General features: G+C 42.4%; 1 non-coding gene across 1 annotated transcript; it reads right to left on the reverse strand.

Moving 5' to 3' along the window:
* Nucleotides 1-2374: 2374 nt before the first annotated feature.
* On the reverse strand, nt 2375-2481 carry LOC118677803. Its single transcript, XR_004974529.1, has one exon. It is a non-coding gene; the product is annotated as a U6 spliceosomal RNA (small nuclear RNA).
* Nucleotides 2482-15298: the final 12817 nt, after the last annotated feature.

The following is a 15298-nucleotide window of genomic DNA, read 5'->3' on the forward strand; positions in this document are numbered from 1 at the left end:
GCACTAATAAAGAACACAGTGGACATAATATACAGCAGATTAGGGGAAGCCAAGGATCAGATAAGTGAATTAGAAGATAGGATAGAAAAAAATCAGTTAATCAAATCAGAGGAAAAAGAGAAAAAAAAAACAATTAAAAAACAGGAGAACAGTTTAAGGGAGCTATGGGACAATATGTCTCCCAATTTTTCCCCCATTAACCCCTTCTAGCCCATCCCCTTCTCCTGCCCCAGGCCTTCACCACCCTATTGTCTGTATCACATGGGTTATGCATAAATGCATAAAAGTTCTTTGGTTCATCTCTACTGACCCACACCCCCAGCTCCACTTTACCTCTGAGATTCCAGTCTGTTCTATGCTTCTATGTCTCTGGATCTATTTTGTTCAACAGATTATTTTGTACATTAGATTCCACATATGAGTGAGATCATGTGATACTTGTCTTTCTCTGACTGGCTGGTTTTGCTTAGCATAATATTCTCCAGGTCCCTTCATGCTGTCTTAAAGGTTAAGAGATCATTCTTTTTACTGCTGCATAGTGTTCCATGGTGTAAATGTACAATAGCTTTTTTTATCCACTCATCTACTGATGGGAACTTGGGCTGCTTCCAAATTTTAGTCATTGTAAATTGTGCTGCTATGAACATAGGGGTGCATACATTCTTTCTGATTGGTGTTTCTGGTCTTTTAGGATATATTCCTAGAAGTGGGATCACTGGGTCAAACAGAAGTTCCATATTTAATTTTTTGAGGAAACTCCCCACCGTTTTTCATAATGGCTGCACCAGCCTGCATTCCCACCAGCAGTGTACTAGGGTTCTCTTCTCCACATCCTTGCCAGCACTTGTCATTTATTGATGGTAGCCATTCTGACAGGTGTGAGGTGATACCTCATTGTTATTTTAATTTGCATCTCTCTGATGATCAATGACTTTGAGCATTTTTTCATGTCTCTTGGCCATCTATATGTCCACTTTGGAGAAGTGTCAGATCCTTGTCCCATTTTTTAATTGGATGGTTTGTCTTCGTTTTGTTAAGTTGTATGAGTTCTAATATATTTTGGATATTAACCCTTTATTAGATGTATCATTGCCAAGTACGTTCTCCCATACAGTTGGCCCCCTTCAAATTTTGCTGATTTTTTTTTTCTTTTTTGCTGTACAGAAGCTTTTTATTTTAATGTAGTCCCATTGTTTATTTTCTCCTTAATTTCCTTTGTCCTAGGACAGTGGTCGGCAAACTCATTAGTCAACAGAGCCAAATATCAACAGTACAATGATTGAAATTTCTTTTGAGAGCCAAATTTTTTAAACTTAAACTATATAGGTAGGTACATTCAACTTTAAATTCACGGTTTTCGTCTTCCATTTTTCTTTGCTTCTTCTTTGTAGCCATCTCAAACAGGGCACCTAAAAAAAATGTTTCATTTTATAATAATAAAGCCACTAACACAAAAGAAATACAATTCTTAATTTGATGAAAAAAATACCTGTATGATTTGCAGCTAGTTGGAAAAATACAGGTAACTTTATGCTTCGAGTAGGTACTTTTTTTTTTTTTTTAACAGAGAGGAAGGGAGAGGGATAGAGAGTTAGAAACATCGATGAGAGAGAAACATCGATCAGCTGCCTCCTGCACAACCCCTACTGGGGATATGCCCGCAACCAAGGTATATGCCCTTGACCGGAATGGAACCTGGGACCCTTGAGTCTGCAGGCCGATGCTCTATCCACTGAGCCAAACCGGTTAGGGCTTCGAGTAGGTACTTTTGTCACTCGCGCGTGACTTGCAGATGCGACTAGCACTAACCACTGCACATGAGACTGCTGACTGGCTCACTCAACTCGTGCATGAATTGCGCGTGCCTCCCCCCGTGCTGCGTATCCCGTGGCCTGCCTGCGCCGTGTCTACCGTTGCCTGCCCGACCAATCAACCGACTGACCGACAACCCCCACTTCTAATGCCACTTCTTCAAAATAGACTTGCCCAGGCTGAAAACTGACTTCTGCGCATGGGCCACGAAGTTTCAAATGCACTTTATGTGCGCGCCCGCACGTGGTATTTTGTGGCTCTTCCACAAAATTGGCCCCTTGAGTGGGGCCAAAGAGCCGCATGTGGCTCATGAGTCACAGTTTACCAACCACTGCCCTAGGAGATATATCTGGAAACATATTGCTATGAGAGATGTCTGAGATTTTGTTGCCTATGTTTCTTCTAGAATTTTTATAGTTTTATGTCTTACATGTAATTTTTTTCTCCATTTTAAATTTATTCTTGTGTATGGTGTAAGTTGGTGGTCTAGTTTCATTTTTTTGCATGTATCTGTCTAATTTTCCCAACACCATTTATTTATTTATTTATTTATTTATCTTTTTAAAATATGGAACGCTTCACGAATTTGCGTGTCATCCTTACTCAGGGGCCATGCTAATCTTCTCTGTATTGTTCTAATTTTAGTATGTGTGCTGCCGAAGCGAGCACCCAACACTATTTATTGAAGAGACTGTCTTGACCCCACTGTATGCTCTTGCCTTCTTTGACAAATATTAATTGAGTGTAATGGCTTGGGTCGATTTCTGAGGTCTCTGTTCTATTCCATTGATATATATGACTGTAATGTTGCCAGTATCAGGCTGTTTTGATTACTGTGGCTGTTGTGGACATGCTGACTGAACACGACAAAATACAACAATATAAAACACGATGCAGGTGACACAAAACAAGAATGTACACAAGACCCCTACAGCACCATAACAAATGTGACCGCCAGAAAAGAGAGAATTAGAAAAGAGATAAGAGAGCAAGAATGATAGAAAAAAAAAGAAAGACAAAATATGGGGAGAAAAAAACAATTAAACAAACAAGCAAATAAAAAAAAAGCATAAACAAAAAAAACAACAAGAAAAAGGGGGGACTGAATATGTAGATGCAGAGCTTAAACAGAGAAAATAAGAATAAAGAGTTAGAGGAATAGGGAAAGGAAAACAGTTTAGAATAAAGGAGGGAGAGGAGAAATGCAAAGACAAGAAAAAATTTTGAAAAGACAAATAGAGGAGAAAGCAGATAGACTTAAATTGAGGAAGAAAAAAAGATAAGTCAGCAGAAAAAGAAAAAAGAAAAAAACTGGGTAGTGAGAAAAAGAAAAGAGAAAAGGAAATTAGGGGAAGGGAAACAGAAAATTAGGTACATGAACGAAACCACAGAGATTAGAATAATATCTAATCACTAAAGCAGATAAAGAATATAACTTTAAAAGGGGGAAAAAAGAGGAGAGCCGAAGAGGAGAACCAAGATGGCGGCATAGGTTAACGCCGGAGTTTGCTGCCTTGAACAACTACTTCAAAAGTGAAACTAAAAGACGGAATGGACATCACCCAGAACCACAGGAACGCTGGCTGAGTGGAAGTCCTACAACTAGGAGGAAAGAGAAACGCATACGGACACTCAGAGGAGGCGCAGTGCTGAAGTCAAATTCTGAGGTGCGGAGTGCGCGGAGCGGGCTGGTGGCGGAGGGCGCGGTTGGCGTTTTCAATCGGGAGGGAGTCGCAGACTCTGAGCTCCAGATACAGGCGAGTCTTTAGGGACCCAGACTCAAACGGGAGAAGCAGGACTGTCTGGCTTCGGTCAGAGCGAGTGCAGCTTTCCAAGGTTTGCAGCGGGTGCTGGGACTCAGAGAGGCAGAGCCCCTGGGGACAGGACTGAGAGCTGCCATAACTGCTCTCTCAGCCCACCCTGTTGATCCTGTGTGACCCGACCCGCCCAAGCCCTGCACAGAGGCATTTGCCGGATAGCCTCAGGCAAAGGCTAGATTAGCATCTCCCTAGAGGACAGAAGTTCTCTCACTGCAGACACAGCTGATTCTCACAGCCACTTGGCCTGGAGGTCAAACCCTCCCTGGTATTAGCTACAATAATCAAGGCTTAACTACAAGACTGCGCACAAAGACCACTAGGGGGTGCACCAAGAAAGCATAACAAAATGCGGAGACAAAGAGACAGGACAAAATTGTCAATGGAAGATATAGAGTTCAGAACCACACTTTTAAGGTCTCCCAAGAACTGTTTAGAAGCCGCCGATAAACTTAATGAGATCTACAAGAAAACTAATGAGACCCTCGATGTTATGATGGGGAACCAACTAGAAATTAAGCATACACGGACTGAAATAACGAATATTATACAGACTCCCGACAGCAGACCAGAGGAGCGCAAGAATCAAGTCAATGATTTGAAATGCGAGGAAGCAAAAAACACCCAACCGGAGGGGCGGAATGAAAAAAGAATCCAAAAATGCGAGGATAGTGTAAGGAGCCTCTGGGACAGCTTCAAGCGCACCAACATCAGAATTATAGGGGTGCCAGAAGATGAGAGAGAGCAAGATATTGAAAACCTATTTGAAGAAATAATGACAGAAAACTTCCCCTACCTGGTGAAAGAAATGGACTTACAGGTCCAAGAAGCGCGGAGAACCCCAAACAAAAGGAATCCAAAGAGGACCACACCAAGACACATCATAATTAAAATGCCAAGAGCAAAAGACAAAGAGAGAATCTTAAAAGCAGCAAGAGAAAGAAACTCAGTTACCTACAAGTGAATACCCATACGACTGTCAGCTGATTTCTCAACAGAAACTTTGCAGGCCAGAAGGGAGTGGCAAGAAATATTCAAAGTGATGAATACCAAGAACCTACAACCAAGATTACTTTATTCAGCAAAGCTATCATTCAGAATTGAAGGTCAGATAAAGAGCTTCACAGATAAGGAAAAGCTAAAGGAGTTCATCACCACCAAACCAGGATTATATGAAATGCTGAAAGGTATCCTTTAAGAAGAGGAAGAGGAAGAAAAAGGTAAAGATACAAATTATGAACAACAAATATGCATCTATCAACAAGTGAATCTAAGAATCAAGTGAATAAATAATCTGATGAACAGAATGAACTGGTGATTATAATAGAATCAGGGACATAGAAAGGGAATAGACTGACTATTCTTGGGGGGGAAAGGGGTGTGGGAGATGCGGGAAGAGACTGGACAAAAATCGTGCACCTATGGATGAGGACAGTGGGTGGGGAGTGAGGGCGGAGGGTGGGGCGGGAACTGGGAGGAGGGGAGTTATGGGGGGAAAAAAGAGGAACAAATGTAATAATCTGAACAATAAAGATTTAATTAAAAAAAAATAAAAGGGGGAAAAAGAAAGAAAAGAGGAAAACTAAAAAGGAGAAAAATGGGAGGGGAAAAAGAGAAGAGAGGAAAAAAAGAGGTGGGGGGAAAAAGTTCAGTGGCGTTTTGTTTCAGCTGAGTTTAATGCCCCCTGGGAGCTTCTTTAGGACTCCACTCTTCTGTCTGCCAATTCTGATCTTCCTGTTAGGTTTTAGGTGCTAACCACTGTCCTGCACTGTCTTTTGGCTTTTAGCAACCTGCCTGAAGCTCCAGGCGATCCACTGATTCACCACTGTGTCTGTCTCCACAGCCTGTGGCTGCAGGCAGGAGGGGTCAATCTGCCCTCTAACGTAGGTTTAGCCGCACGGGTCCCAGGGCTGGTTTAGCAAAGTTCCCCTGGCTCCCAGCTTTTGCCTCTGCCCGCCTTTGCCTATCCACCAGATGTCAATCTTACTAGTTCAAAAGTCTATTTCTGACAGGGTTTTAGGTGGGGGAGGTGATGTTTAGCTTTCAGGGAATATGGTGGGTGTGGTTTCCAGCCTCCGAGATACTCCTCTGCTAGTGTTCCAAGATATTACTCTACCTTTGTCTGGACAGAGATCCTTTATGGAGACCAATGGGGTCGGCTGGGGAACTGGAGTTTTTATCATCCCGGTTCCCAGAATAGTGGAGCGGATGGCCCTCCTCCAATCCAGTCACTGAGGCCTTCTTGAGACTTTTGCGGCCCATAAGCTTGGCCTCTGCCTTGGTTTCCTCTGTAAAGCTCAAAATGCAGGGTGTGGCAGGCTGTATCACCTAGGGTGAATTTTTGTTCCTTGCCTGCCCTCTGGCTTTCGAGGGTAGCTAGCTCCTCTCTGGAGAAATGGCTATTTTGGTTTGGAAGAGTATGAACGTCCCAGTGCAGGACTTCCGGCTACTGCTTTTCCACGTCTCCTTTCCCTGCTTCCCTCCCCCACCTCTCCTCAGGCACCTCAAGTCCTCAGGCACCTCAAGGCGCCTCCCTCCCTGTACTAAAGCCTCAGGTCAGTGGTTGCAACTGAAAACTCCTGTGCCCTGGGTTTAGAGATTTAATAAAAGCAACAACGAAACTGGCTTTCTCTTCCTCTGGTGCTGCATCGCTTTTCCCCGTGGCGGTGCCGTGTTTTGCATCTGGGGTATCAGGTCCGGACTCCCCAGCAGCCAGCAGCCCTGTGGCTTTTCCTTTTCGCAGTTGGATGTTATGGCTGCCGCTGCAGGTAGCGGGTCTAGTGCTCAGCCTGGGCTGGGCTTCTATTTTTCTGAAAGAACAGATTCTCCCACAGTGTAGTTCTCTCTCTCTCTCTCTCTCTCTCTCTCTCTCTCTCTCTCTCTCTCTCTCTCTCTCTCTCTCTCTCTCTCTCTCTCTCTCTCCCCTCCCCTGCCATCCCTAGGAGTTGGGACGACTCCTCTTGGGACCTCGCCCTTCCTACCAGGCTCCAGGTGTTTTCTGTTCTTCCTTGCTGTAAGTCACCTCTGCAGCTGGGCCTCAGTAGGTAATTGCGGGTGAATGTTCTCCAATTTAGTTGTATTTCCCTGGGATGAGGTGCAAAACAGGTGTGCCTATTCGGCCGCCATTTTCTCTCTTCTCTCTTTATGTCTTCTTTCATTTCTTTTATCAAAGTCTTATAGACTTCAGTATATAGGTATTTCATCTCCTGAGTTCAATTTATTTTTATGTATTTTATTATTTTTGATGATATTATAAATGGGGTTGTTTCTAAAACACTTTTTGGATCGTGTGTTGTGAGTGTATAGAAATGCAACTGTTTTTGTATATTATTTTTGTATCCTGAAACTTTACTGAATTTATTAGTTCTAACAATTTTTTTAAATTTAAATATATTTTCATTGATTTTTTTTTTAGGGAAAGGAAGGGAGAGGGCTAGAGAGATAGAAATATCAATGAGAGAGAAACATCATAGATCAGCAGCCTCCTGGACGTCCCTCATAGGGGATTGAGCCCACAACCTGGGCATGTGCCCTGACAGGGAATCAAACAAGGGGCCTCCTGGTTCTTGGGTTGATGTTCAACCACTGAGCCATACTGGCTGGGCTCTAACAGTTCTTTGGATGGAGTTTTTATGGTTTTCTATATATAAGATCATGTCATCTACAGAGACAAATTCTTTGTTTCAAATTTGGATGCTCTTTATTTATTCTTATTGCCTGATTGCTTTGGCTAGGACTTCCAGTATTATGTTGAATAGAAGTAGTGAGAGTGAGCACCCCATTTTATTCCCTATCTTAGAGGTAGAGCTTTCAGCTTTTCACCATTGTCAGGAGAATGGATTTTAAAAATTTGGTGGTGGTGGAGGTGGTGGTGGTGGTGGTGTGTGTGTGTGTGTGTGTGTGTGTGTGTGTGTGAGATGTGGAATATTATTCAACCATAAAAAGAAGAAAATCTTGCAATTTGTGACAACATGGATGAACCTGGAGGACATTATGCTTAGTGAAATAAGTCAGACACAGAAAGGCTAATGTTGTATGATCTCACTTATATATGGAATTTAAAAAAGTCATATTCATAGAACCTGAGAGTAGAGTAGCAGTTGCCAGGGAAAGAAGGGTGGAAAAATGGGGAGATATTGGTCAAAGGGCACAAACTTTCAGTTATAAGATGAGTAAGTTCTGGGGATCTAATGCATAACATGGTGTTTATAGTTAACTAGAGGCCCGATGCACAAAATTTGTGCAAGTGTAGGCCTTCCTTCCCATAGCTGCTGGCACTGGCTTCCCTCCGGCCACCGGCAGGCACCCGGGACCTGGGCTTCCCTCGCAGCCCTGGCTTTGTCCAGAAGGACATCTGGTCTAATTATCATATTATGCTTTTATTATTACAGATAATACTGTATTGTATATTTGAAATTTGCTAAGGCAAAACATCTTAATTGTTCTCACCAATATAAAAAATATAGCATTCTAATCTAATAAAAGAGAAACATGCAAATTGACTGTACCTTTGCTACACCCCAAAACACGCCCAGCAGCCAATCAGAGCGACTATTTGCAAATTAATCCAACCAAGATGGCGGCTGGAAGCCACGGAGCTGGAGCAAGCAAGAGGCTTGTTGCTGCAGCGATGGAGGAAGCCAAGCTTCCAGCTTGCCCTGGCTGGCTGTGGCCTCTGCTAAAGGCAACAAAGTTTCAATTACAGAAGATAAATAAATCCCAGATACCTGCTTCCAGCCAGCCTCCACTGGGAGCTTGGGTCACTGGGGGGCTTGGCCAGCCTGCAAACAGCCATCAGCCCTTCACCCAGGCTGGCCAGGCACCCCAGCAGGGACCCCCAACATGAAGGTTCTTTGGCCAGCCTGCAAACAGCCCTCAGCCCCTCACCTTGGCTGACCAGGCACCCCAGCAGAAACCCCCACCCTGAAGTGGGTGTGGCCGATCTGAAAACAGCCCTCAGCCCCTCCCCCAAGCTGTCTAGGCACCCCAGTGGGACCCCCACCCTGATCCGGGACACCCTTCAGGGCAAACCAGCCAGCCCCCACCCATGCACCAGGCATATAATAAAAGGGTAATATGCAAATTGACCCTAACAGCAGAAGGACTGGGAATGACTGGTCACTATGACACACACTGACCACCAGGGGGCAGACACTCAATGCAGGAGCTGCCCTCTGGTGGTCAGTGTGCTCCCACAGGGGGAGCTCTGCTCAGCCACAAGCCAGGCTGATGGCTGCCAGCACAGCAGTGACGGCGGGAGCCTCTCCCGCCTGCTCAGCAGCGCTAAGGATGTCTGACTGCAGCTTAGGCCTGGTTCCCGCTGGCAAGTGGACATCCCCCAGAGGGCTCCTGGGCTGCCAGAGGGATGTCTGACTGCCAGTTTAGGCCTGATTCCACATGGAGCGGGCCTAAGCCAGAAGGTGGACATCCTCCGAGGGGTCCCAGACTGCGAGAGGGCACAGGCCGGGGTGAGGGACCCCCCCCCCCCCCGAGCGCACAAACTTTTGTGGACTGGGCCTCTAGTTCTAAATAATAAAAGGCTAATATACAAATCGACCTAACGGTGGAACGACCGGTTGCTATGATGAGCACTGACCACCAGGGGGCAGATGCTCAATGCAGGAGCTGCCCCTGGTGGTCAGTGAGGTCCCATAGGGAGTGTGCCGCTCAGCCAGAAGCCAGGCTCATGGCAGGTGGGCACAGCGGTGGTGGCGGGAACCTCTCCTGCCTCTGCAGCAGCACTAAGGACCCCTCGGGGGATGTCCGCCTGCTGGCTTAGGCCCACTCCCCTAAGCCAGCAGGTGGACATCCCCTGAGTGGTCCCAGAGTGCGAGAAGGCACAGTCCGGGCTGAGGGACCCCCCCCCCCCCCGCAGTGCATGAATGTCATGCACTGGGCCTCTAGTAAAGGTTATGTAAATTTGGTTGTGGTAATCATTTCACATGCATGCATATATTTTATTTTTCAATCATAATTCAATAAAACTGGGAAAAAATAAGAAATCTCAGAAATGTGTTCATCCTCCTTATATTTTTTCTATGGTTTAATATTGTTTTATTTTGAATATATATGGTTGGGAAAGCACCATCAATCTTTAGGGCTACTAATGTTCTTATCCATATTATCTTATACTTGGTTCTTTCCCTTTATAGTCATCCTACTAAATTAGGCATTTATACTCACAAAACCATCCTCCTAATATTTTTTCCTGTTGTTAGTCTCTCTTTGAATTTATGACAGCAGTTCTCAAACATTTTGGTCTAAGAAACCTTTTATATCCTTAAAAATTATTGAAAAGATTTACTTATGTTGGTATTTGTTGTAATAGAGAATTAAATATGAGAAAATTTAAAGTGTTTATTGATTAATTAATTTAAAATATCATTAATAAGCTGATATTATTTTTATATAGTTTGCATTTTTAATGACAATAACTTTATTTCCCACTGTACACTTCTGCATTCTGAAAATACATAGTATACTGTCCAGGATAGATTATGCATTTAGGAAATGTTTTCTGAATAAATGTATACCAATTTTTAAAAATTGGAAATATATATACACATGGTTGCTAACAATATTCACATAGTTGCAAATTTCACTTTTAGTAGAATTTTCTTTGGGAATAATTTGTGTATTGATAATTAAGTGATACCTCAATTAGTAATTCATCTATTACAAAACTTTTTTTTTTTTGGGTGACACACACAGGTGTGACACCTGGGGTGGAGGTGGGAAGGCAAACTCTGGATGGTGTGAAATTCCTAGGTAGCTAGATAATTTCAATCCTTTCTCCTTCATGGCACATTAAAAAGAAGTCAAAATAGTGCCACTTAAAGAAGATGAAGGGGTTGATGTGCTCATTTCTGTGATGGTGCTGGCAGGTGGTGGTTTGGTGGTGCTAGTGCTCTCAGTGTGGTCACTCTGTGAAGATGCTGATATTTCCTGAGTTGAGATGCTCAAAAAGGGCGCTGTTGTTGGTCCACCTACTTGAATTGTCTGTGGGGATTCTGAGGTGACTTCAGTAGAAGTTGTAGGTACAGACTCTGTCATGTCCTTCGTTGTTCCCACAGTGGTCTCTGGTGAGCTTGGTGCTGACACGATTCCTGAGGTTGTCAGTGGTGGGCTGGCACTAGATTGGGATGAAGTTGTCTCACCTGAATGGGATGTTGTCTGAGGAGCACCTGAAGTCAAAATAGTGTCACTTGAAGAAGATGAAGGGGTTGATGTGCTCATTTCTGTGATGGTGCTGGCGGGTGGTGGTTTGGTGGTGTCAGTGCTCCCAGTGTGGTTGCTCTGTGAAGATGCTGATGTTTCCTGAGCTGAGGTACTCAAAGAGCGTGCTGTTGTTTGTCCATCTAGTGTAGTTGACAGCAGGGTTTCTGAGGTATCTGGAGTGGATGTTGGAATTGTAGAAATTAACAGGTGGTCTGTTTTCCCCATTGTGGTTTCTGATGACGTTGGTGCTGGCGTTGTTCCTGAGGATGACAGAGGTTGTAAGGTTTTAGTTATTTAACCATAGCTAATATTTCTCCCATCATCAGTGACTCCTAGTCCTAAAGAGCTTTGCAAAGAATTTCTATGTGGTAATAGTTTGTCTCTGGTGCCAATTCTTTCAACACGATAGCCATGAATTTTTTTTAGTGCATCTTCTAATTTCCCCATATAAGGAATAATAACCAAGAACATATGATTCAGTCTCAGAGTAGTTTTAAATTAAGATACACATGCAGCCGAAACCGGTTTGGCTCAGTGGATAGAGCGTCGGCCTGCGGACTGAAAGGTCCCAGGTTCGATTCCGGTCAAGGGCATGTACCTGAGTTGCGGGCATATCCCCAGTAGGAGATGTGCAGGAGGCAGCTGATCGATGTTTCTCTCTCATCGATGTTTCTAACTCTCTATCTCTCTCTCCCTTCCACTCTGTAAAAAATCAATAAAATATATTAAAAAAAAAAAAAAGATACACATGCATTTCATGCAATCAACAAAATCCAGAATTGTCACATATCCTCTTCACACATTTCTCCCACAATATAATTGGATGAGTAGTTTTTGTACAAAACTCTTTTAATGAAGATTAGCCTTTGGTTACCCTTGGCATAGCAAGGATTGGAAAGAATTTAGGGCTCTTTGGCACTATAAAGAATCAGTGGCTTAGTTTAATGTTTTATTTTATTTTTTCTTAGTTTAATGTTTAGGTGTCATAAGTAGGCCAGGGTTGGGCCCTAAGAAATGCTAGGGTTACTCATTATGAGAGGAAGTGCTATTGCCAAGTGTGGCCTCAGGGAAGCAAGTAGAAGGAGTACAATATGAAAGCTCAGTAGAGTCCTCATAACTAGAATAAAGCTAAGATTCCAATAATACATTAAAAATTCTAGAATACATACTTTTAAATAATGAAAGTATATCTTTATTAATATATTTTTGAAACCATAAATAGCAATGATTTCTGAAACTTACTGAAAGATTATTATATACTAGAGGCCCAGTGCATGAAATTTGTGCACAGGTAAGGTCCCTATCAGCTGCTGGCTGCTGGCTGGGGCCTCCCTTCGTTCTGCGCCCTCTCCTGGTGGTCAGGACACTGTTTTAATCACTGTTATAGGCATTGGGAAAATGATTGTGAACTCAAGATATATAGAATCCTTGCTCTCATGTAAGTTACATTCCAGTTCAGTGAAAACATTAACAAAAAGTGCTGTGAAAAAAATAAAGCAAAATGATGGGGTAGGAGAAAACTACTTTAGGGATGGTCATCAAATGCTTCTTTGAGGAAATGACATTTGAACTGACTTGCATGATATGAAGGTGGAGCTAATAGGAGGAAGAGCGTCCCAAACCCTAAGATGGGAATATATTTAAAGTATTCAAAAGACAGGAAGAAGGCCATGTTCTCACTGAAAACAATTTACTTCATTTTATGATGAGATTATAATAATTCTAGGAGGCAAACGTTGAAAATATGCTGGTGGTGTGCATTTAATTTTTCTTTTTAAAGTATTTTATTTATTTTTTAATTAAATTTATTGGTGAACATGAACATAGAAGTTTCAGGTGTGGGTTTCTATGTTACAAGATCTGTATAGTGCACCATGTGCTCACTACCCAAAATCAAATCTCCTGTCACCATACATTAGTGACCCCCTTCCCTCTGGCAACCACCACGCTGCTGTTTGTCTTCATAAGTTTCAGTTTTCTATCCCACAAATGAGTGAAATCATATGGTTCTTAGCTTTTTCTGACTGACTTATTTCACTTAGCATAATGTTCTCAGGTCCGTTCATGTTGTTGCAAATGGTGCTATTTCATCCTTTCTTATGGCCAACTAGTATTACACTGTGTATGTGTACTTCTTTATCAAGTCCTCTATTGCAGGACACTTTGGTTGTTTCCATGTCTTGACCACTGTGAATAATGCTGCAATGAACATAGTGGTGCATATATATTTGCAAATACATGATTTTGAGGTTTTTGGGTATATACCCAGGAAAGGGATTGCTGGGTCATATGGTAGCTCTCTTCTGAATTTTTTGAGGAATCACCAGACTGCTTTTCATAGTTGTTATACCAGTCTATATTCCCACCAGCAGTAAATGACGGTTCCCTTTTTTCCACAACCTCTCCAACACTTTTTATTGCTTGTCTTGTAGATAATGGCCACTGTAACAGGTGTGAAGTAGTATTGTTGTTTTGATTTGCATTTCCCTAACTGCCAGTGAGGTGAACATCTTTTCTTATATCTGCTGACTGTTGGTATGTCTTCTTGGGGGAGGTGTATTTTCAGGTCCTCTGTCCACTTTTTTTAAATTAATTTTTATTTTTAAACAATTTTTTATCTTTCATTTATACTTAACATATAATATTATATTTGTTTCAGGTGTACAACCCAGTGATTAGACATTTATATAACTTACAAAATGATCATCCCAATCAATCTAGTACCCATCTGACACCATACATACTTATTACAATACTAGAGGCCCAGTGCATGAAATTTTTGCACAGTATTGACTATTTTCCCTATGGTGAACTTTCCATCCCCATGACTATTTTGTAACTACTAATTTGTACTTCTTTTTTTAAAAAATTAAATCTTTATCATTCAGATTATTACAGTTGTTCCTCTTTTTTCCCCCCCCATAGCTCCCCTGCACCCGGTTCCCACCCCACCCTCTGCCCTTATCCCTCGCCCCCGCCACTGTCCTCATCCATAGGTGTATGATTTTTGTCCAGTCTCTTCCCACACCCCCCACACCCCTTCCCCCCAATCCTGAGAATTGTCAGTCCACTCCCTTTTTATCCTCTGATTCTATTCTATTCACCAGTTTGTTCTGTTCATCAGATTATTTATTCCCTTGATTTTTAGGTTCACTTGTTGATAGATGTGTATTTGTTGTTCATAATTTGTATCTTTACCTTTTTCTTCTTCTTCCTCTTCTTAAAGGATACCTTTCAGCATTTCATATAATACTGGTTTGGTGGTGATGAACTCCTTTAGCTTTTTCTTATCTGTGAAGCTCTTTATCTGACCTTCAATTCTGAATGATAGCTTTGCTGGATAAAGTAATCTAGGTTGTAGGTTCTTGCTATTCATCACTTTGAATATTTCTTGCCACTCTCTTCTGGCCTGCAAAGTTTCTGTTGAGAAATCAGCTGACAATCATATGGGTACTCCTTTGTAGGTAACTGACTGTCTTTCTCTTGCTGCTTTTAAGATTCTCTCTTTGTCTTTTGCTCTTGGCATTTTAATTATGATGTGTCTTGGTGTGGTCCTCTTTGGGTTCCTTTTGTTTGGGGTTCTCTGCGCTTCCTAGACTTGTAAGTCTATTTCTTTCACCAGGTAGGGGAAGTTTTCTGTCATTATTTCTTCAAAAAGGTTTTCAATATCTTGCTCTCTCTCTTCTTCTGGCACCCCCATAATTCTGATGTTGGTATGCTTGAAGCTGTCCCAGAGGCTCCTTACATTATCTTCATATTTTTGGATTCTTTTTTCTTTTTGTTTTTCCAGTTGTGTGCTTTTTGCTCCTTTGTATTTCAAATCTTTGACTTGATTCTTGGGATCCTCTAGTCTGCTGTTGGAACTCTGTATAATATTCTTTATTTCAGTCAGTGTATGCTTAATTTCTAGTTGGTCCCTTTTCATATCCTCCAGGGTATCTCTAGATTTCTTGTGGGTTTCACTAAATTTATTGGCAGTTTCTAGAAAATTGTTGAAAAACCTTATAAGTATGGTTTAAAAAAAATATATTTTATTGATTTTTTACAGAGAGGAAGGGAGAGGGATAGAGTTAGAAACATCGATCAGCTGCCTCCTGCATACCCCCCACTGGGGATGTGCCTGCAACCAAGGTACTTGCCCTTGACCGGAATCAAACCTGAGACCCTTGAGTCCACAGGCTGACGCTCTATCAGCTGAGCCAAACCGGGTAGGGCATAAGTGTGGTTTTGAACTCTATATCCAGTAGTTTGCTTTCCTCCATTTCTGTCATTTGTGATCTGTTTCTTTGTCTCCGCATTTTTTATGCTTCCCTGTGTTGATAGAGTGGCTTTTTGTGCTACGTGTGCTATAGTGCCCAGTGGCTCAGCCTCCCCAATTACCTGAGGTGGAACTCTTGGTGCACCCCTTTGTGGGCTTTGTGCACAGTCTTGTTGTAGTTAAGCCTTGATGG

The sequence above is a fragment of the Myotis myotis genome, unplaced genomic scaffold (genome assembly GCF_014108235.1).
Source record: "Myotis myotis isolate mMyoMyo1 unplaced genomic scaffold, mMyoMyo1.p scaffold_m19_p_2, whole genome shotgun sequence".
In the NCBI taxonomy this organism is placed as follows: domain Eukaryota; kingdom Metazoa; phylum Chordata; class Mammalia; order Chiroptera; family Vespertilionidae; genus Myotis; species Myotis myotis.